This window comes from Camelus bactrianus, chromosome 1 (assembly GCF_048773025.1).
Source record: "Camelus bactrianus isolate YW-2024 breed Bactrian camel chromosome 1, ASM4877302v1, whole genome shotgun sequence".
NCBI lineage: Eukaryota > Metazoa > Chordata > Mammalia > Artiodactyla > Camelidae > Camelus > Camelus bactrianus.
In genome coordinates, this window is record NC_133539.1 from 50,666,660 (window position 1) to 50,687,894 (window position 21,235).

At 43.9% G+C, this 21,235-nt stretch overlaps 1 long non-coding RNA gene across 1 annotated transcript in view; it reads left to right on the forward strand.

Moving 5' to 3' along the window:
* The window catches only part of LOC123613077 (uncharacterized), an 88,312-nt gene that overhangs the window by 37,852 nt on the left and 29,225 nt on the right, over window positions 1–21,235 (forward strand). Inside the window, exon 2 of the long non-coding RNA XR_006720404.2 lies at window positions 11,147–11,273. This is a non-coding gene — a long non-coding RNA (uncharacterized LOC123613077). The remainder of the gene's footprint in view (window positions 1–11,146; window positions 11,274–21,235) is intronic.

Sequence of the window (21,235 nt, forward strand, 5' to 3'; positions counted from 1 at the left end):
ACACATGCCTACTATAGACATCTTAATATCAGGCAATCAAAGGTCATTTTAAAGTGATTACTAGGGTATATTTCCTCATCTGAACAAAAACAGATTTGTTATTAAACCAGGATCAACATTCATTTACCTGTTTCATTTCTATCCTAGATAGCATTTATTTTGAAAAGAGAAAATATGTGGTTATTTAAAAATAATATACCAACTAAATATTGAGTGTGATTGAGTTTTTGTTTGTTCTTTTTCCCTTTTGTGTGTATTTATCACATATGAATCTTAAAAGTCAATACTGTAGTGTTTGCTCTGCACCAGGCACTGTTCTTAATGCTTTATGTGTGTCAGTTATCATCTCCCTGCAGCACTCTGTGAGGTGTTCCCATCCTCCTCTCCGAAGAGAGAACACTGATGACCTAAACAGTGTTCTGAGTACATGGATGTTTCTCAGCCTCTAGAGTTTATGGCCAGGCATCAGGGTTTCTGATTGCCTGTTCATTTGCAGACTTGAAAATGACTTCTTTTTTAAAACATAGTCAGTATGATTCTTCTTCTTCCTTTTTCCCCTCTCCTAACTTCTCCAAGTCTGCCCTGAACTCCACACAATTTACACCTTGTTTGAGACTCCCGCAGTTACGTCTGGCAACTTTAACTTTGGTCCTTCTGTTTTTATTTTTATCCTAGTCATTTCCTAGTCCAACACCATTGGACATTAAAACAAGATAAAAGGAGAAGGGAAGGATAATATAGGAGCTGTTCTGAAATCACCTGGTTTAAACTTCACGATCAGATTAAAAGGGAAAAACTATACTAAATAACTCAATTGAAAAAAGATATGGTTGGTGAAAAATTTTTTTGCTATTAGTTTACTTTTTCCTTGTGTGTGTGTGTTTCCTGGGTTGGTTTCTTTACTATTTTATCGCATCTTTTCCTGAAGACTCAAACCATGATTGTTTTTCATCTCTTTGCTGAACCAAGGAAAGTGAGTACGTTAGACCACATAAGCTTTCTATTAGATCTTACACATTAGTTTCTTCCAAAAGCCTTCACTGACAAGCTTTTCCCAAAGGTATCTATTCCTTTCTTTGAATTCTCTTGGCGTTTACATATGTAAAAAGTACCTCACCACCAAGCCCTTGTTTATTATCTTGGCTTGAAATTGTTCTCTATTTATTTAACTGGCACACATCTTGGCTTCAGAGTCAGGCTCCAAGGAAAAGGGCTATTCTTTTCCTTTGCTGATTCTGCAGAGCCTGGTTTTGTAGGTCAGACAGATTTGTTGAGCTGAATTAGGGAGAGTGCTATATATAAATGACATATTTCCCTGAAGTGTGATTGCTGAGTACAGGAGCACTGAGCTGATTGGGAAACTGGGCCAAGTAGACAAAGTATCACAGCTATAATAGGAGGAGCGTTGGTCTGGGCTGTGCTAGATTCTGTGCAGGTGGAAAGATAGTTTTTGGTGAGGGCAGGAGCCCAGACAGTCACAGAGATGGAGCTGGAGTCCAGCCTGGCCCCTCCGTGGTAGTGGGACCCTATGAGGAAGACTGTCCGGAATATTGGAAGATGCTGAAGTTAGAGACCAGAATTAAGATTGGGTTTCCTCTAAACAAAAGAAGAGACATTCTCGGTAACACATGTAGAGGAGAGTGCAGAAGAAACATCTGCCCTGAGAAAGGAAAGCAAAGCCGTGGGACACCAGAGATGAAGATGTTCAGAGAAGAGCACTGATGTGGCTGAGTGACTTGCCAGGAATGTTTGACTGGGCTGCTATGACCAAACTGATTCCAGGATCTCATTTTTGTGGTTTTAACAACTCTCCATCCATTCTCTGCAGATTGCCCTTTTGCCATAAGTAAGAGTTCTGACCTTTCGTTCTCTGTGTCTTTGGAAGCTCCAAGGAAACCATTGTTTAAGAAGGATCAGCTTCTGCTTAGCAGAGCCATGTGGACTGTCCTGAGCTTGTGACTGGCACCGTTGCAATGACGGCCACTGGGACCCATCAGTGTGTTACAGTTTCAGGCTCTATCTTTCTTTGTACATTAACAAGCTGTTTTTGTATCTTCAGAAATCATTTTTTACCTGTCATTAAGATTGAGAAAATCAACTGACATTCACGTAGGATTTTTCCGACAAGCAGCTAAAACTCAGTAATGATAAAAGAATCTCTCTCTTTCTCTAATTGCCTTCATTTTTCGAGCAATTGTAGGTTTATAAAAACATTGAATGGAAAACACAGAGACTTCCCGTGTACTCTCTGCCCCTCCCCGTTCCCTTACCTCTTTTCGCCACAGTTTCTCCTGTTATTAACATCTTGTGTTGATGTGGTACATTTCTTACAGCCTATGAGCCAATATTTATATATATTTATTAACTAAAGTCCATGGTATATATTTGGCTGCTTTACATCTTACGGGTTTTGACGATTGTATAATGAAAAGTATCCAGAATTACAGTATCGAACAGAATAGTTTCACTGCCCTAGAAGCCCCCTGTGCTCCACCTAGTCATCCCCTCCTCCCTCCCACCTCCCCTCCAGCCCCTGGCAGTCACTGGTATTTTTACTGTCTCCATAGTTTTGCCTTTTCCAGAATGTCATATAGTTGAAATTTTACAGCATGTAGTGTCTTTAGATTAGCTTCTTTCAATGAACAATATTCATTTAAGATTCCTTCAAGTCTTTTCTTAGCTTGATAGCTCATTTCTTTTTTATCACTGATTAATATTTCACTGTCTGATCTACCACAGTTTATGTATCCATAAACTACTGAAGGACATCTTGGTTACTTCCAAGTTTTGGCAGTTATGAATAAAGCTGCTGTAAACATCCATGTGTAGGTTTTTCTCATTTTGAAGTTGAGCAACAGAAGTAAGCCTCTCAGCATTCTATATCTCCACACTTCTCCATCCAGCTCACTGGCTGGCTAGCTCCAAGGCTCTGATAACTGATTGCTCACACCTGATTGCTCTTGGTCCCCCTCCAGGCTTAACATGGCAGAGGTTAAGGTCATAGTTTTGTCCAGATGGCCGGATGGCAGATCCCAGACCAGGCAGATGAGTGCACGCGTCGTGCTGGGTGTCAAGAGTTGGCTTTTTACAGTCAGACACAAGCAACCTCTCCCTACTTTGTTTAACCTTCTGCGAAATGAGGCCAACAGCACCTAATATGAGGTTACCCCTAAAACTGCACGTTAGCACTAGAGGAGAGGAGTGGATACTGTACCTGTCAAAGGAAGGGGGCTTTTTGCAACAACAACTGAGGCAAGAAAAGTAGTGGGAACTGGACATCAAATCTTGGCAGTCCTGAGGTAGAAGCCGGGAGACAGAAGGTGCAGAAGCAGTGAGGGCGAATTGCATAAGATGGTTGATGATTGCATTAGGATATATTTTGTGTGCCAGGATCTCTGTGGATACAGAAGTAAGGAAGGCAGTCTGTTCTCAAGATCTGGTTTGGCCACAAAAGACAGTGCTCTGTCATTCAGATAGCAACACTGGGTTTGAGTTGGGAGAAAGCCATTGATTATCCTACTGGCAGAAAACTCTTGAGTCAGAGCTGCTTTATTGGAGAAGCAGAGTAAGCAAAGAAATAGGTCCTAATGTTTGCACAGGATCTGCCGTGTTTGCTGAGCCACCCTTCAAGGGAATTACATGCATTATCTGAGTTTAGGAAGGCACCTCTATCGTAAATTGGAGTCACTGAAAGCAAGAAAGGTTAAGTGACTTGCACAAGGACACGTGACTAATAATTTTCAGAATCTTGGTCCAGCTGTTTCCAAATTCTCTTCTTATGCTATGTAGGTGATTGGAATTCAGATCCCCTGCTCCCCTGCCCAAGACCCTCCCCCTACTAAGAAAAGGGTTGTCCCTTAGGTAGAAGGAGCTTGAAATTTTACAATGAGAGAGGATATCTTTTTATCTAAACACTTCACTCATTGCTAAATTTCTGCTGAGAGGAGTGAGCCATTAAGAAGTTTAGCATTCATGGATTCCTTACTGAGAACATACTCATGAGAGAATTTCCTGCCAGGAAATTTTGATTATGTGCATTTAGAACGGAGGGAGGGTTCAGAAAAGGGACAGTATGAGGGACTAACACACAAGAGGGGAGCAGAGATGGAAGACACCGTGGCCTACTTCTCAAATTTTTGTGGGTGCTGTGCTGCCTGGGAGAAGCCCTGCCCCTTTGAGCTTCTCTCTCCATCCAGGGAGCGTGAGGGTAACTGGCTCTTTCACCCCCAGAGGGTCAGCGAGTGGGCAGAGGCCAGAGGGAAGAATGCTGGCAATAGCAGAGATGGGGAGGGGGGCTGTGGGGTGGAGACAAAGGGGGAAGTAACTTTTTAAATAAAAAATGATAAGTGATGAATAGAATGGCTAATCCTGGGGAACCCTGAGAATGCTGGACCGCCAAGCGAGGGCCTTTCTTTTTTTTCACGTTCCTTTTTCTTTTCTTTCTAATTTTCTTTTATTTCATTTCGCTGCAGCACGTATAATCAATTACAGCCTGAATCAGGATAAAGGGAGGGGAAGCACTTTAATTCATAAATCAATTTTATACGGTCATCAGTCAGGTTGTGAATGCAAATACCTCTGTCGGTTTAGGTTATTCAGAATTAATTGACTCCCACCGGGCTGGGCTGCAGATGGAGAGGGGCTTTCTCACAAAGTCTCCTTGGGCCCAGCGTGGGGGCCAACTGCTTCCTCCCTCCCCACTCAGGCCCTCGGCCACCCCCACCCATTTGCTCCTTTACCCTCTGGGCCCCAAACATGGAGATGATGGGGGTGGGCATCCAGCAAAGAAGCTGGGTGGATAAGAGCCCAGAAAGATTGTTTGAAGAAGGAAGGGGAGACACAGAAAGATGAAAGCCCCCAAACAAACCCTCTTCATCCCAGGCCCTGCAGAGACACCTTTATGTGATTAGAAATGCTTAGCTTTCAAGGGTCTGCTTTTAAGTTCTCTTGAGCTTCTTAAATAAGAAAGCAAAAAGAAAACAAACAGAAAAGCCAGAGCCCCTGGGCTGAGGCTGAAGGGATGTCATTCAGAAACCACCAGGTTGCAGGGGTTTGTGCAGCTGCCGGATTGGAGCAGCGGGAGAGCAGCCCAGGACAGAGGGGGAGGCTCCAGCAAAGCCCAGGAGAAGTGAGGGCACGGTCTGGCCCAAAGCGCCTTAGGCTGATGGCTGCAGGACGGCCCTGGGCTGTGGCCCTGCACCTGCTCCGCGGGCTGGAGAGAGGATGAATGAACAGGTGTAGGAAGGATAGACGGGGCGGCCTAGCTGGGCAGCACCTGTTTCCTAAGGTAGGGTCTCCCTTCACAAGAATTCATTCTAACTTGGAGAAGACACACACCACCTGTCCACCTGTACATTCAGCGTACCCTGTCCTCTACTTTTCAGCTAAACATACCCCTGAGTGTGGTGCTCCAAATCTGACTTTTCGTGGTTTTTCACCAATGGCCCCCACATTAGAATCACCCAGAGAGTTTTTGGTTTTGTTTTGCTGTTTGTTAATGCTGATGTGCGGGTCCACTCAAAAATTCTGCTTTAATCCGGTCATGAGTACATCTCACGGAGTTGGTGTTTCTTTAAATAAAGCTGCAAGTGAGTACAATGTACAGGTAATGCTGGAGCCACTGATGTATCTGAGAACCCCATCCCCACCCCCACTCCCAGGCCCCAGGCCCTCCCCACAACCTGGCAATGGTTCTCAAAGTGTGATGCACTAGAATTGCATGGGCAGGGGAAGAAATAGTAAGAAACAAAAAAGAACAAAATAAAATTTGATATTACATATATTGCAGATTCCCTGGTCCTGTCTAGACACAGTGAGTCTCTGGAAAATTCTCTTCTTTATACAAATTCCCAGTAAGTGTGGGAACCTCCCACTGGCACAAAGCACCAAGACGTTTGTGCCGTCTATCTATAAAAGCAAATCCTAGCCTGCTGTCGGTTGGCAGGCATCACATTTTGCCTTCACGTAACAGTTTTGTGTTTGTGGATTTTGCCAGAGAGCTCCTGTGAGAGACCAAAACCTGAATCTAGACATGAAAGGAAAACAATTCATTTGATGGGATGATCGTAAAGGTTGCATGTTCCAAAACATGGGTCCTTAATCTTCTAAAAAATCAGCTGCAAAATCCTTACGTATTTTTAACCAGAACACAAGTAATCAGCCCCTGATCTTTAATACAGTTGTTTTATGCAAATAAGCTGTATTTATTTTTTACGAAAGGCTAAGAGGATTTCTTGGAGAAATGTTCCAGTTAGCCATTCTTTTGTATTACCATATGTTATTGGAGGCAATAAAACTGCCTTTCTTTAAAAAATTTCAGTACTTCAGGCTTCATTCCCAAGTCAGACTACTTCCTCTCCCAAAAGTCTGAAGGTCTTAATGGAGATTAAATGTGTGTTTTCTCCTGCTGTACTTAGCAGCAAAGAGAAATTGGGCAAGAGGGTGGCGGTGTTCAGAATGAAAGGGCACCTTGTTTGCAAAGCTCCATGTTTCTAAGGTAGAAGATGTTCATGCGAAAAAAAATCCCTAGCCCATTAAGGCAGCATGGCAGGGTGATTCAGCACACAAGCTTCAGAGACCATACCGCCCAGCTTTGAAACGGCTCCACCACTTACATGTGCCTCAGTTTCTCCCTTTTTAAAGTGGGAATATTAACAGTAGCTACCTCATAGGGTCGCTGTGAGGGTTAAATGAGATAAAGTGTCTCAAAAGCTAAGCAGAAAGCAAGCTCAATATATGGCAGCCCTTGCTTTGACTAAGGGAAAGCGTGGCTGAGAGGTTTGAGAGGTTTCTGAAGAGTGGGTCAGTGTGCCTGTTGATCTGATTTGGTCCCCCAGTAGCGTCAGCATCCCTGGAGACTTGTTAGAAATGAGAAATCCAAGCCCCATTCCAGGACTACTGAACAGAAACTCTGGGGTGGGACTCAGCACCCTGTGTCTTAACAAGCCCTCTAGGTAATTGTGAACCACACTAAAGTTGGAGAACCATGAGGTACCTTAAGGGTTAGAGACTTGGCAAGCAATCAGAAAGAAGGTTCTTAGGGTCAAGCAGTTTGTGGTAGAGAAAAAGGTTGGACTTGGCTCTCTCTATAGGGAACAAAGAGGGCTCACCCTGTTGTGTTTGGGAGTGGAAGGAAAGGCAACTTAGAGGGGCCGCAGTCTGGAGCATCGAAACAAAGAATGAGATCTCACCAGTAAACAGAACGCCTTGTACAACAGCATCCTTTGCAAAGCCCTGCCCCAGGCGCATCTCAGACCTCACAACCTCAGAGCACCTTCCCTCCTCCACAGCCCCAGCCCCTTCCCAGATTCCAAGGCCCAGAGATGCCTCCAACCTCCCTTTCACCCTGGGACTTCAGCAGACTGTACTGTCCACTCTGGTGCCAGATGAGAGCAGAGGGAAGTCTGAGGCTCTCACCCTAGACTTGTGCAGAGGGCAGCTCTGTCAGGAAAGGGGTCCTAGAATAGTGGCCTCAGCCATGCTGCTTTGAGATGCCAGTAGGGTACCTTCTCCCCAGCACTTTCCTTCTCCCACAGCAGGATTCCCAGGAGCCAGAAGGTGGAGAGGAGGGGCGCGAACAAGGGAATTTGAAAGTCATCTGTATAAAGGTAGCTTTTTAAAAGATATCAAAAAAAAAAAGAAAAAAGAAAAAAAATAGAGAAATGTCCAGGGGTTTCAGAGAGAAACCACACATTCAGATCTATAGGAGGCTAAAGAAGGAAAAGCAGACACAGGGAGGAGCCACAGAGGGTAACGTGTCCTGTTAAGATGTCTACTTCCGGTCCACAAACAATAATTGAGCACCCACTGGGTCCCAGGGACTCTGCTTGACTCTGAGAGACAGAAATGCATAAGGCACAGTTCCTTCCCTCCAGGAGCCTTTGAAGAAGACGGAATAAAACAGAAAAGCTGTGCACATTCCTCCCAAAACGGCATCTGAAGAAAAGAGAACAAAGCAACTCCCAAAGTTTTTTCTAAACCTTTAACTTAAATTTGAGATTTGGAGTTCAGCAAACAGGCAGAGTGCAAATTATCCACTCCCAACCCCACTCCTATACACATACATACATGTTCACGCGCATGTGCGCGCGTGCGCACACACACACACACTTTAGCAGCAATCATGTCCTTGTGGAGCTGGCCTGTAAAGGATCAGCCTGGCTGCTGCTGGCCCTGCCACTGGACTTCAGTCTTGATCAGAAAAGCACTAGAAGTTGATTAAAGAAACAAATCCTAGTAGTTTCTGGTGCATAAGCCAACTCCAGTCTCCCCTCCCTTCCATGAGGTAAGGGTAAAGGAATCTGACAAACATAGATTTAATTTCCTGTGAAATGCACAGGGGTTTAGAAACTAAGAGAGGGGCAGGATTTGGACAAATACAGTTTGGGTTTTATCACATAAGACTCATAAAACCCTTTTGTTGTGTTTATCAGGCCCGAGGCCCCCGGGGTTTCACCCATCCTTGACTTGCACGTACATCCTCTGTCAGAACTCAGCTCTTCAGCTCCCCTCCCTTTGGACTGCCTCTCCTTGGGAAAGAAAAGTGAAGGCACCTCTGTTGGTGTGATGGCTAAGACTTAGGTCACATGCTTCCCAGGACATCTGTCCCAGTGGTCACTTTCCCAGCTCACTGTCCTTCTCTCACGCTTTCGCTAAATGTGAGCCAATCTGGGGCAAAAAGGAGCCTCTGAAAGGGGCCCCTTTGTTACTCTTCATACGTCAGCCCCCAGGTGCTCATGGAATCTGTTTTCTTGCTCCCTGAGGGAAAAAATGAGCTTTCCTTCCCTCTCAGGCCTCTGCTGATATTTCTTTCCCAGGTCAGTTCCAAACAGCCAAATGAATTTTTCAGAAAAACTACAGCTGGAGTGTCAGGGTCCAGGTGACATATTAAAATAATCGAGAGAGGAAAATCTCAGAATCCCTTGGGTGTCATTTCCACAGAGTTTTCTTCTGAGCATCCTTACAAGGCCAGGGTTATTCCTTGCTTCTGCTCTGTTGTCCTCCTTGGCCGTTTTCCTCTGCCACTTCTTTTTGCTCTAGATTGCTCACCAAAGCATAAACCATGTGTCTGTGATCATGAACAAAGTTGATACCAAAAGCTTTTTGGTTTTTTTTTTAAGAATGTTCTTTAGACAAAACACAACCCTGGCTGCAGCTGAAGGCTGCTGGGATTTCTCTGCTTTGTTTTAATGCCTGGCCCCTTTCATGAAACCCGGGGGAGTTCCTGGGGGTGGGTTGGAGGGAAAGGAGGGGGAGGGGGAAGAGAGGCGTGAACCTTTACTCCCAGAGTGGGACTTCAGAAGAATTTACAGCCGTCTTTTCTGGAGACTGTTAAGGTTTTATTGCCCTAGAACCAGCAGTTACAATGCTTCGTGGAGCTCTGAGCTGAGCCCGTGCCAAGGATCCGCTAGCTGGCTGCAGCTGGCAAGAGGCCAGCTCTAATGCACGTTCACTTCAGAAGGAGAGAGGAAGCTAGCTTAGGTGGGAGGTGAATCAGAAGAAAGAGAGAAACTGAGAAAGTAAGGCGTTGTAAACTCACAACTTCAGCTCCGCTGTCAAATAGAGCTGACTTTGGGTGACTTTCCACCATTTACAAGTGATTTAACCACTCCAAGGCCAGGGTTTCCAATCTGTAAACCAGAGATCGTAAGAGAACCTACTTCATTGGATTATTGGGAGGTTTAAATAAGATAAATCCTGTAAAGAGTTTAGTACAGTGTCTGGTCACAGTAAGAGCCTAATTATATTATTTTATACTGATATATTATAAATAATGGCATTGTAGGGAAGAGTACCAAGTTCACACTTTCTCTGAAGGTGAGTGTATCCAGGGAGGAGACATGCTTGCTTTCTTAGCTCTCAGCAGTCCCTTCTGTGGCCACTCTCCCACCCAAGCCTGCTGGGTACCTCGGGTGGGTGGGGAAAGACCAGTTAAAAAGAATAAAAGTGAAAGAAAGAAGAAGAGATGGTGAAGGCAAAGGAGATTTACAGGGAGAAATAATTGGAAAAAAGACATGCAAAAAAACTAGGTGAAAGAAAATAAAATGGAAATTGTCAGAGATGGAAAGAAGCTTTGCAGCTGGACATAGACTAAGCAGGAAATGTGGACGAGAGACGGAGGAGTGTGGAAAGGGACAGGGTTGGGTTTGCTGGCCAGTACATCCTTGCAGGGAGGTAATGACTCCTAAAAGCCATGAGCCTGTGGGTATTTCAAAGGAACCTAAGCCGCAGAGCAAACCTTCCGGCAGAACATATAAGCCCTCTGTATACTTTCCATCAATCACGATTCCTTCTTCACAGCCCTCCCTGAGCCACTGATGAATGACTCACCTCTAGCTGCCACAGTCTCACACCTGCAGACTTTACTGGAAGCCTAAAAGAGACTTGGCTTCTGAGGTAATAGTCCACTTTGTGCTGTGGGTGCCTCTGCTGCAAGGGTAGGTTTAAAGCATCCGATACCTGGAGCTTTCTAAGTGCTCCATAAGTGCTTGTTGAATGAGTGAGTGAGTGAATGAATGTTGAGGCAGGTCTACATGCCTGCCAAAGGTTATAGGGTTTCTTCCTGGTGGGGGTGGGGTTCTGGAATTAGATAATAGTGATGGTTGTACAACCTTGTGAAGGTACTAAAATTGCCAAACTGTACACTTTACAATGGTGAATGTTATGGTATGTGAATATTATCTCAATAATATAAATTAAAAAGCATAAACTATAGCCTTAGAGAAAGAGCCCAGACTAGCACTTGTCTTCCAATATACTCTCAACACTGGATCCTCTTCTCATCCCTTTGCTCCTCAGAACATAGGGACAAAATAATTACCTTAAAAAGTCTTTCTCAAGTTTGCCTTGGATTTTCAAGTTCCCATGAAACCAAAGTGAGACCAAGGATGGTTCGATCTTATAGAATTGAGGGGGTTTAATAGGAGGGGCTCAGCCTCCTCTTGAACATTTCTCTAGGACCTTGTAAGCTTTTCATGCTTGAACATCCTGAAAACAAAGATTCATTCTCTTAGCAAACTTCCTCATGTTGTCCCAGCCTCCCAGGCTCAGCCGCTAAGAAATTTAAGGAAATCAATGGCGGTATTACCTAATCTCCGTGTGGGTTAGCCTTCAGTGCGTTAATGAAAGACCTTATCTTCCCTGACAGTCAAGGGCACTCGAGTGAGCAGAAACGATTTTACAGACGGGATGAGGAAGAACAAAGTCAGACTCGCCTGCCCTTTCAGCCTCGCCACACATAGGACCTATATACGCAGAGACGACTTCCTAGCATCGTAAGTTACTGTTCTCTACGGACACTTCAGTTTTGTGAGATTGTGTGGTTAACTTCTTCACAGTGCACTGCTTGCAGGATTTTGTGTGGACCTTATTTCAGTTGCTTGTTTAATACTGGCAAAGGAAACTCCTAAATCTTAAGCGCCATTTAATACATCAATAGCAGACTGCTTAGACAAACAGGATTTCAGGTTTAGGGACTGGAGTCTGTTCTATTCCTATAAATTAAAGAGAGAATGAGTCCATATATGTCTGTGCTCTACTGTAAGGTTTGGGCCAAGTACTGGGTCTCCAAGAAAAATTGAGAAAAGCAGGCTGTCTTCTGTTTCAAGTTCCTTCTCTAGCATCCAATTATGAACAGAAGAAAAATGTAAAAAAAAAAAAAGGTGAAATGCTACTTATTCAAACCTGATCCTGAACTCAACAAACAAACATCAACATCTTCATTCATTCAGGGGTTTTACGTGAACTGAGTGGCCCTAGGAGCTTCTGGAAAGCCCACCCAGTCATTATACGTAATTTGTCATACCTCACTGAGAATCTCGGTTACCAACCCTACAAAGTGAGATTTGATCTTGATCTTGGGTTCCCAGTGTTGTCACTACCAAGGCCCCTGTTCCTTTATTTTTGCAATGATGTCATAAGCCAGCCAGAGCCTCAAAGCCCCATGAGTGCTCAGTGCTAACAGCTGAATTGCCTGGCATCATCATTTGGGGAGTTTGTTGAAAGTATGATTCCTTTGAAACTTAGAAGTTACCGAGGAAAGGTTTTTAAAGCTACTTTTTTGGTCTTTGAGGATCCCCCCACCTTTCAAGAACCCCAGATTGGAGCTTCTGACCAAATAATCTCCCTGGCTTCAGAATTCTCCAAGTCTAGAAATCTGAGGGTGAATGAGTAAGTCACAAGTGACCTGGATTTGCCCCTCCTTTCAGACTATCCTAAAGATTCTCCCTGAAAAGTAGACTTGTCCACTGGCTGGACTGCACACTCAGAACCAGCTGTTACTGTCCTCATAGTTAGGGGAAAACAATGCAAACCCAAGGAAATGGTCGTTATTTGGATTTAAATCCTGTTGGTTTGTTTCCTCCAAATCTCTGGTCTAGAAATTTAAGAGAAACGGCTCTTCCTTAGTCTTTTACAGCAAGACTTTGCGAATATAAGCAATGAGAAAGATTCTTATCCATTGTGCCCCAGGTGGTAAGTCATAAAACTCTTGAGCTCAGTGGGACCCTAGAGAATCTTTGCACAGAGGGAACCAGCCATTCAGCTGAAATTTAAGAGAAAGGCAAAGGAAGGGAAAGAAAGACATCCAGGAACCCAGAGATGCTATACCTTTTTTCCCCAGTGCCTGTCCTCTCTCTTTTTTCCCCAGTGCCTGTCTCTCCTCTCTCCTCTCTCCTCTCTCCTTTCTCCTCCTACCTTCCTACCTACCTACCTACCTACCTACGTAGGAATCGAACCTACTACCTTCTGCTTCCAGGGGATACGTTCCAAGAACCCCCTGTGGGTACCTGAAACCACAGATAGTACTGAACCCTATATATACTGTTTTTTGTGTACATGCATACCTGTAAGATAAAGTTTAATTTACAAACTAGGCACAGTAAGAGATTAACAACAATAACTAATAATAAAAGAGAACAATTACAACCATATACAGCAATAAGAGTTATGTGACCATGGTCTCGCTTGCTCTCTCTCAAAATATCTTACTGTAGTGTACTCAGCCTTCTTTTGATGATGGGAGATTTCAAAATGTCTCTGTGATGAGATGAAGTGAGGTGAATGACGTAGGCATTGTGACATAGTGTTAAGCTGCTGTCGACCTTCTGACGGTAGGTCAGGAGGACCCTCTGCTGTGGGGGAGCCTGGGTGATCACACCGTGATGACGCTGATGTCGGATGTCAGGAGCAGACAATGTTGATGGTCAGGAATCCCAGTAGGACAGCACAGATTTCATCATGCTTCCCAGAACAGCATGCAATTTAAAATATTAATTGTCTATTTCTGAAATTTCCCATTTGATATTTTCGGACCACGTTGATCATGGATAACTGAAACTGTGGAAAGTGAAACCACAGATAAGGGGGACTCATGCACTTTTCATTGTGTCTCGCTGGTCCTCACTCTTCCTTCCAGAGCACCTCAGGCGTTGTTGTTCCCTTTCCTTAACACTTCTTCAAGAAAATACTTCATGTTTTCAGGTTGAACATGTTATTAATTCAAGAATGTATGAGCTTCTTCCTAGGAAGTTAACCCATTTCCCAGCAGCCCCCAGTAGCATCTTTGTTTGTATATTATTTGTGTATTAGGTTGATTTTGTGTTGCTCCTCCAGAGACATTGGAAAATCATCCAAAGAACTTCAGGAAATTAAGCATTCCTGAAATACTGGTTTTTATTCAATATCATTGTCATCATCATCTTTATCGCCATGCTTTTAAATCTTTCTGTAAACAAATAATCAAATGAACTTCTGGTGCCAGAAAGCAGGAGATTGCTTGCTGTTTCCACATGTATTGATAGTGTATTGGAGCCTGAATGTGAAGCAAACTCAAGTTTACTGGTATTTTAAGGAGGTAAATGCCACTCAGGACACTGAACCTTTTTCTTCCACTCCTGTCCTGGGTAGCATCTTCAAATCCAAAGATGGTGGGAGAGTAGAAACAACTTGAGAATCCTTCATGCTGTGGACCGTGTCTGGGTTATTTCAGTAATTCTCACCACAAGCACATGAAGCTGATGTTACACCTCCTCACTTTTTATCCACAGCTGCTGAGAGTTAATCGCTTTGTCATCCCGGGTTTGTGCAAAGCTCTCACGTTTGTTTGTTACTCCGTCTATCCACACAGCTGCTCCCATTTCACCAACACACCCCATATGCAACATGCTTAATGTGTCTCTCAGGGTGCTCTTGCCATATGTATTACCCTGTATGTATTTTTATTTACATAAATGGATTCCAAAACCTTTTTTTCACAGTTTAATCTCTGATATCAGGATGCACCTTGCAATCAATGGTATGTCAGTTTTCTTGGCAGAATTTTTACTTTCTTAGTCAAAGCATAAAATAGTGGTGTATAATACAGTAAATGGTATTTAGATTCAATGAGATTTGTATATCACATGCTACTTCTTACTTTTTCCGGTTGGAGTACCAGTACCAGACCATGAATGTTGCCTTGTCCTCGTCTCTTGTGTTGCTTCTAACTGCTGCCCCATCCTCCAGGATGGGCCTCTTTTGTACATTGTCTATCCACTCCCAGAGGCTGCCGGGCTGGCTCCAACTCCCTGACACCACAGACAGTACTAGAGTAAGCATCCTTGTGTGTATCCCCTATGGCGTATTGTAAGCATTTCACTGGATAGTATGTCTAGCAGTAAAATTGCTGGGTCATTAGGTTTGTAAATATTTACTTGACTAAGTAGAACCAAATTGCTTTCCAGAATAGTTCCACCATCCATGTTTCATCAGCAGTTTCTGAGGGTCCTCTGAGCCCACATTTCTGCCAACAGTTGGCATTATCCAGCTTCCTCATTTTATATTTGAGAAAAGGAAGCTTGGCATGAATGGATTCTCTTCCCTTTTATCAGGAAGAAGCAGTTGTAGCTAGTGGTACCAGAGCCTAGACTATGCCAAGATGCTTCTGTGGCCACATCAAGGAACCATGCGGTTTCTTAATCAGCATTTCTTCAGTCATTTCAGAATGTCCTTTACCCTCTCTGGGCATCAGTGTTCTCATCTCTTAATTAAAGAAATAGTACTTGATGAGGGCTCTTTTCCAAATCTAAAATTCTCCAACTATGAATACTCTTCTGTCCATCATTAGCAATTACCTCTGATGGCATCCAAGCGAGTGTCTCTAGGGCTTCAAGATGTTCGAAATGATAAACTGTTCTTTGTACCTTTTTATCTAAGTGACAAAAGCACCTAAGAAATAAACAAGCACCCACACGCAATGCTACCCTCTTTCATTTGAACCTCCTCTCCCAATCTCCCTGCACCCTTGACTGAGACAACGCCCAAAAATAAAAGACAAGGTACACAGTGTACTTTTGCAAAGTCCAAGAGTATGTTAGGTTAGGCTTTGTTCCAGTCTGAAAAGTATCATTTCCCCTCTTACGGTGAGGAATGGATCACATTATTTCTAAGGCAAAGTCCAAATACAGAAATGACATCACCCAGACAGGGAGAAGCCAAAGGTCTTTCTTCAGCCGCTTCGTGAATAAGAATGGAGAACTGATATGAAGTTGGGGGTCATTCAGAGCGCTTTTATGGCTAAATGCTCACTCCCACTTATTTTTCTCTATACTGGATGAAGTTCTGCAGACTCTCCTGGCTTCCAGCCATTGCCTAAAAGGACCATTTAGTGCACATCTGTGTAGACCAACCTCACCAGGATTCACCTCTGACAGCTCCCTAAGAAAGACCAGCCCTTCTTGGGCCTCACAGATGATCGTTGGGCAGTCAGTTTCCACCAGCCATCTCCACCCCTTCCCATGTCACACTCCTATCAAGTTTCCAAGTCTCTAAGACCCAGAGAGGCTGCATCTTTGGCTGAATTTCAGCACCATCTTGTCAGGAAAAATGAGATGATGAACACCACTCGCCACCAAGGGAAACTCCAGGGTGAGAGGTATCAAGTCTGAGGCTCCCATCCTCTGAGCTGGTATCTCCTCTGTCTCTCCCTTTCTCTGGGCCCACTGAGTTCCATTTTGAATGCCCAGTACACCTCTGTCTACCCCAGGGTTGTAAAAGGCAGGGTAGGAATGGTTCCTGAGGGCAACTCAACTAGGTGCTCATGTATGTGCTGTCTCGTGTCATTCAAACATCTCCTTATCCTAAACAAAGGACACTCGGCTGTTGCTCTTCTCTGGTCCCAAGGGGCCCCTTTGTCAGCAGCAGGAGTCAATCTTCTCCCTTTGATCGCCAAGTTGGGAGATTTATTTTACTTTCCTGTGGCTCAAGATCTGCTTATTGGGAAGAGCTGCTTAGCCAGCTTGCCGCAGCTCTGCTGGGACCTGGATGGGAAATTCAGTATCAACCCACATGGAATATTGTTTTGGCTTAGCTGCAGGATTATGGTTCTGAGTTCCAACACGCTAGTCTTTGCTTACTCTACAGGGTCATTGCTAGGACACACGGGGCCCTGCACCACTTGGACTGGTGGGGGAGTACTGCTTCTTTTAAACTTTAAGTAAGAGCATGTGATAGCAGAGAAAGCACTGACCAGGGGAATCCAGACTGTATTCAACACACTAACTGACATAAGTGAACATTATAACCAGCCTCATCAGTTCATGCCAGGTTTTCGACCAGAGGAGTTTTGAGGGGAAAAAAAAGTCTTGTGATTTCTTTAGAGCTCTTTTGTGGAAACTGCAGGTAAAAGATTGTGGACCTAATTAATGGAAAAAGCATTCTAAGCTTTGGGCTCTGGAAAGATGGAGATTTAAATCCCTTGAGGCTGATTCTGGAGAAGTTACTTAACTGCTCTGAGGTTGTTTCCTGTATGTATGTAAAAATGAAGATTATCATAACTATCTTGTAGGATTGTCTGGAAGCTTAAATGAGACATGGAATGTGCAGAACCCGGCTGGCATAGGATAAGTAAAACAAAAACAAGAAAAAGATAACTATTGATTTTAGGACATGTGGAGGGATGCAGGGATGAACTAGAACAATGACAGGTTGGAAGGAAAAAGAAACTTGGATTTGAGGAGGGCAGTGAACCATATGGAAAACCTTCATTTAAGAGGGGGAAGGAACAAGGGTAAGAAGTCTGGAGAATGGAAACTTGACAGTGGGCGAGGTGGGTTCTGGGAAGGCTGGAGCATCTAGTGTAAGTGTCTTGAGCTGTATACAGCCAGAACCTGGCACATTGGAGCTAAGGGATGGTCATAAGGTTCAGTTGGAAAAGTTGAGACCCAGTGTGGGGACTTGATCTATAAAGAACTAGTCAACATGTCTCTCAGCCTCAAGCAAGTTTTTCCACTAGGAACGCCTGACTCTTACTCATCTGGATGCATGTCTACCCCATGATTTCATTGCACTTGGAGCCAGGTGGCTAGATTCATATTGCACAAAAGCCCCCAAACAGAGATAAGGAGTAAATTATAACAGCTGTCATGTAGCGCATGCTCACCCAAAATGCCAGAATCTGGGCTAAGGCATTTTACATCCATCACCTCCCAAAATTCTCACAACAGCATGAGGAATGTATGATTTTCCACATAGATTTTCCACTATGGATGAGGGAACTGAGGTTCAGAGAGGTTAAATGATTGCCCAAGGTCACAGAGCTAGTAAGTGGCAGAGCTGGAATTCACCTCCAAGTCTGATTGAACGGCAAGAACCACTACAGTGTGCTTACCTACTGCTGGTTAGCAAGAAACGTCATAGATTCTATATGAGAAACCCCTAGGCTCTCAGACATTGGAAATAGAAGGCCACGGTGGTGGGGCTTTTGTGGGAAGGACCTTGGCCGCCTTCACCACAGCCCTTCCTCTCAGGTCCTGGCTCCAGGCTAACACACACGAGCTACAGCAGGCACAGGGAGCCCACAATCCTTTAAGAAACCCACAATCCATTTAAGGACCCGCAAAAATGGTTTAATCTGTCATAAAATCAGAGGAGAATATAATGAATGTAATTTATTACATGCAAAGAAGTTATAAGGGATAATTTTTAATACTTTTATATGGAGGAAGGGGCACACGAGGTCAAAAGTACCTTGGGCCCATGAGTACCATCATGCACCCTGCCTGCTTTCTTAAATATTCTAGAAAGTGTTTGGTGTTTAATTGTAGTCCTGGCATAGCATCACCTCCTCTTTCATTCATTTGGGGAGTTATATCATTCTAGACATCCTTAAGTAGGAAACATGCCTTTTCTTGGCTTGTTCTTTTCGGCTAACATAAAAGTGGTACAAATTTATCCAAATAATCAGATATAGAAATGTGAACAGATAGGTAAAGCTTAATATTCACAAGCTATACCTAAGAATTGTGTACCTCAGCTTGTCCATGGACATAAATTCACAAGCACCACAGGGCAGCTGTAAACATAAGATCACCAACACACACACACACACACACACACACACACACAGACACACGCAGACACACACACACACACACTCTTCTCCAACAATAAAACAAATAGACAAGAGCCAAGAAGATCAAATTACTATCCCATGAACAAGTTATAAAGAGAAAAATCCCAGATTTGGAGTCCCGTCTGCGGTAGGTAAATAAAGGAGCAAGAGTGGGTGGGAAAAAGGATCAGACTGTAAATCGAGCCAATGCATTTATTTTTTTTTTTTTAAGGTCCAAGACCAAAGCACTTATTAATGATGGCCCTCAGTGTTTCCCCAGTAAGGCATCCCCCTCTTGTTAAGGGATTCCAGACCTCAACAAGCCTGCAATCACATCAGATTTGAGGATTGAGTTGGGGTCAAGACGAGGGGAGGAGAGGAGGAGGGTAAAAGCTTTGTGAGGGGTTCCATGCTTAAAAACAAGTTCAGACTCAGCTGAAAAGCCAGAGAAGAAGCTATCTCATTAACTGGACCCCTTTCACCTCTTTCCTTTCCCATTCCACCCACAGTTCTCCCTCCATAGAATGTACCCAGGCAAAACAGTTGAAAGGGATTATCTGCCCTGTTCTTCAAAGCCAAGTTATTTTTGGTTAATTAGGGGTGAAAATGGGAGTCAACCTCTGGGCAGAGATACCCTCAAGTCTGGCCTGTTTGAAATCAACAAATCCCAAACAAATAAGAAAATGTGTACCCATAGGGGGCTTCTAGCCTCAATATGATTCCTGTAATATTCATTTATCTAGAATGTTGGGAGATTTAGATGTTGGGTTCACGAATTCATTCCACAAAGATATAATGCCACCTATTGATAATAATAATAATAATAATAATAATAATAATAATAATAATAATAATAATAATAATAATAATAATAAGTGATAGCTGGGCCTGGCACTGTGCTGAGTGCTTTATCTGCAGGGATCTCAATCCTTGCAGCTCCAGGAATTAGACACTTTTATCACAAGAAGAAACTTTACAGACAAAAAAACTGAAGCTTGGAGACGTTGAATAATTTACCAAAGTTCTCCCAGCCAGTAAATAATAGTTCAGGTGCACTGATCCACTATAACTCAGATCTCTCGCTATGTGGTTTACATTGTGTTTTTTTCCTCATTGCTCCTCAGCATTTAGGGTTCTTTCCCAATCTTAACTACTAAAAATACTATGGCAATGTACTCTTTGTACATAAAGCTTTTCTCTTATTCTTGATGATTTTTTTAGAATAAATTCGCAAGAGTCAGGTATCTGGATCAAATGGTTTAAGTATTTGTTGGCTCACGTATGGCCAAATTACATTTTAAAAGGTTTTGCTCATTTACACCTGAAACATCATCATACTTTTAAAATTTGAGAATATCTGTTCTTCTCAAATCCTTTCCAGCACTTTCTGTTTGCTTATGAGATTTGACTGCTCTCTGGCCACCGTTCCTCATTCAATGGCAAAGGCTCTCAGAAATTCCATTTCAGTGACCAGCAGCATCTCAAGGTTGTGAATCTGCTGGATTTTAATAGGCTCCATGAAGGCCCGTTACCTCTTGCCCCATCTCCCACCTGTTGGCCAGTACCTGTAATTCTACCACCAGGGCCTCATCCTTTTGGCTTAGGGTTTAGAGCTTTTCTAAAATGCCTCCTGGAAGGTGTTACTTTTAAATGGCTATCAATTATTTATATTCTGTCGTGAAGGTAAAGAACCAGATGATTTTGAGAAGGAAAGGAGGCCAGGGGACAGTGATTGAAGTTCTAGGCGGTGGAGGGGTTCGAGGGGAGGCCCGAGGAAGGAGGGCTGGGGAGGGAATGAGCACCAAGAAGGAAGAAGGTGCAAGTTTTTCCCCTCCCCCCCTAGCCAGAGGTACGGTCTGTTTTTCCTCTCCAGCGCTGGGCGTACGAAGGTGGTTTTCATTTATTCCTTCCTTCAGGCCACAAAAATTGTTTTTGAGTACTCACTATGACGTAAACAGTATTCCGGGTGCCACGGAAATATCCGTGAACCAATGTCCTTGTCCTAAGGAGGCTTACATTTTAGTGACAGGAGACAGTCAAGCAAATAAACACATAATATGTCAGGAGTAATAAATATTGTAAAGTGTTGTCTTTAAAGGGGAAAACTGTCAGAATACAAAGTCTCTGACAAAGACACTGCGGGTAGTTAATCTGCAGACTCCAGGTTTGGGCATGTGTGTGAGACTCGGGATGTGGCAGGAAAATAAAATCACAGACAGATCACTAGCAAACATGGCAGCTTTCTGACCCTTCTTAGACAGTGCTCTCGACCCTCTTCACTTCTCCCAGTGAAGATCCATGATTTTAGTCACTGGGTCCCTCACTTGGCTGTGAGAATGTGAAAGATGTACGTGGCTAGGCTGTTCTTGTTCTGGGTCTACATCTGGTGTGTTGATCTATAGCCAGAGCAGCAGAGCTCTTGCAGGCAGCCCTCTGAGAAGCACCTGCAATGGGAAGGGTAGAAAACCTTGCGAGTCCAGGCTCTCACTAAGCCACTACTGCAGGACCCGGGCCAGGCCCAGCTGCTCTGCCCTGGGCCTCAGTCAAGCCCAGTTAAGTAACATGAGGAGTTTGGACTCTAGAAAGAAGGCCTTCCTGGCCCCTTCCAACCCTCATCCTCTTCTTCTACCTCTGCTTGCATTTCTGCCTTGAGCCTTCCAAGTAAACAGCAGGATTAATCCATCAGCTCGGCCGGCCTGGGAGCGGAAGGGAGGCAGGCGGAGGAAGTTTCAATGGTATTGCACTCCAGTGAGCACTGAAGAGGCTCCATTCATGGACCAACAAAACCTGGGAGAAACCTCTGACTTAATCAGCCCAGGAGGCTCCAGCAGTAGGAACAATGGAAATCACAGCCTTATTTGGAGATCC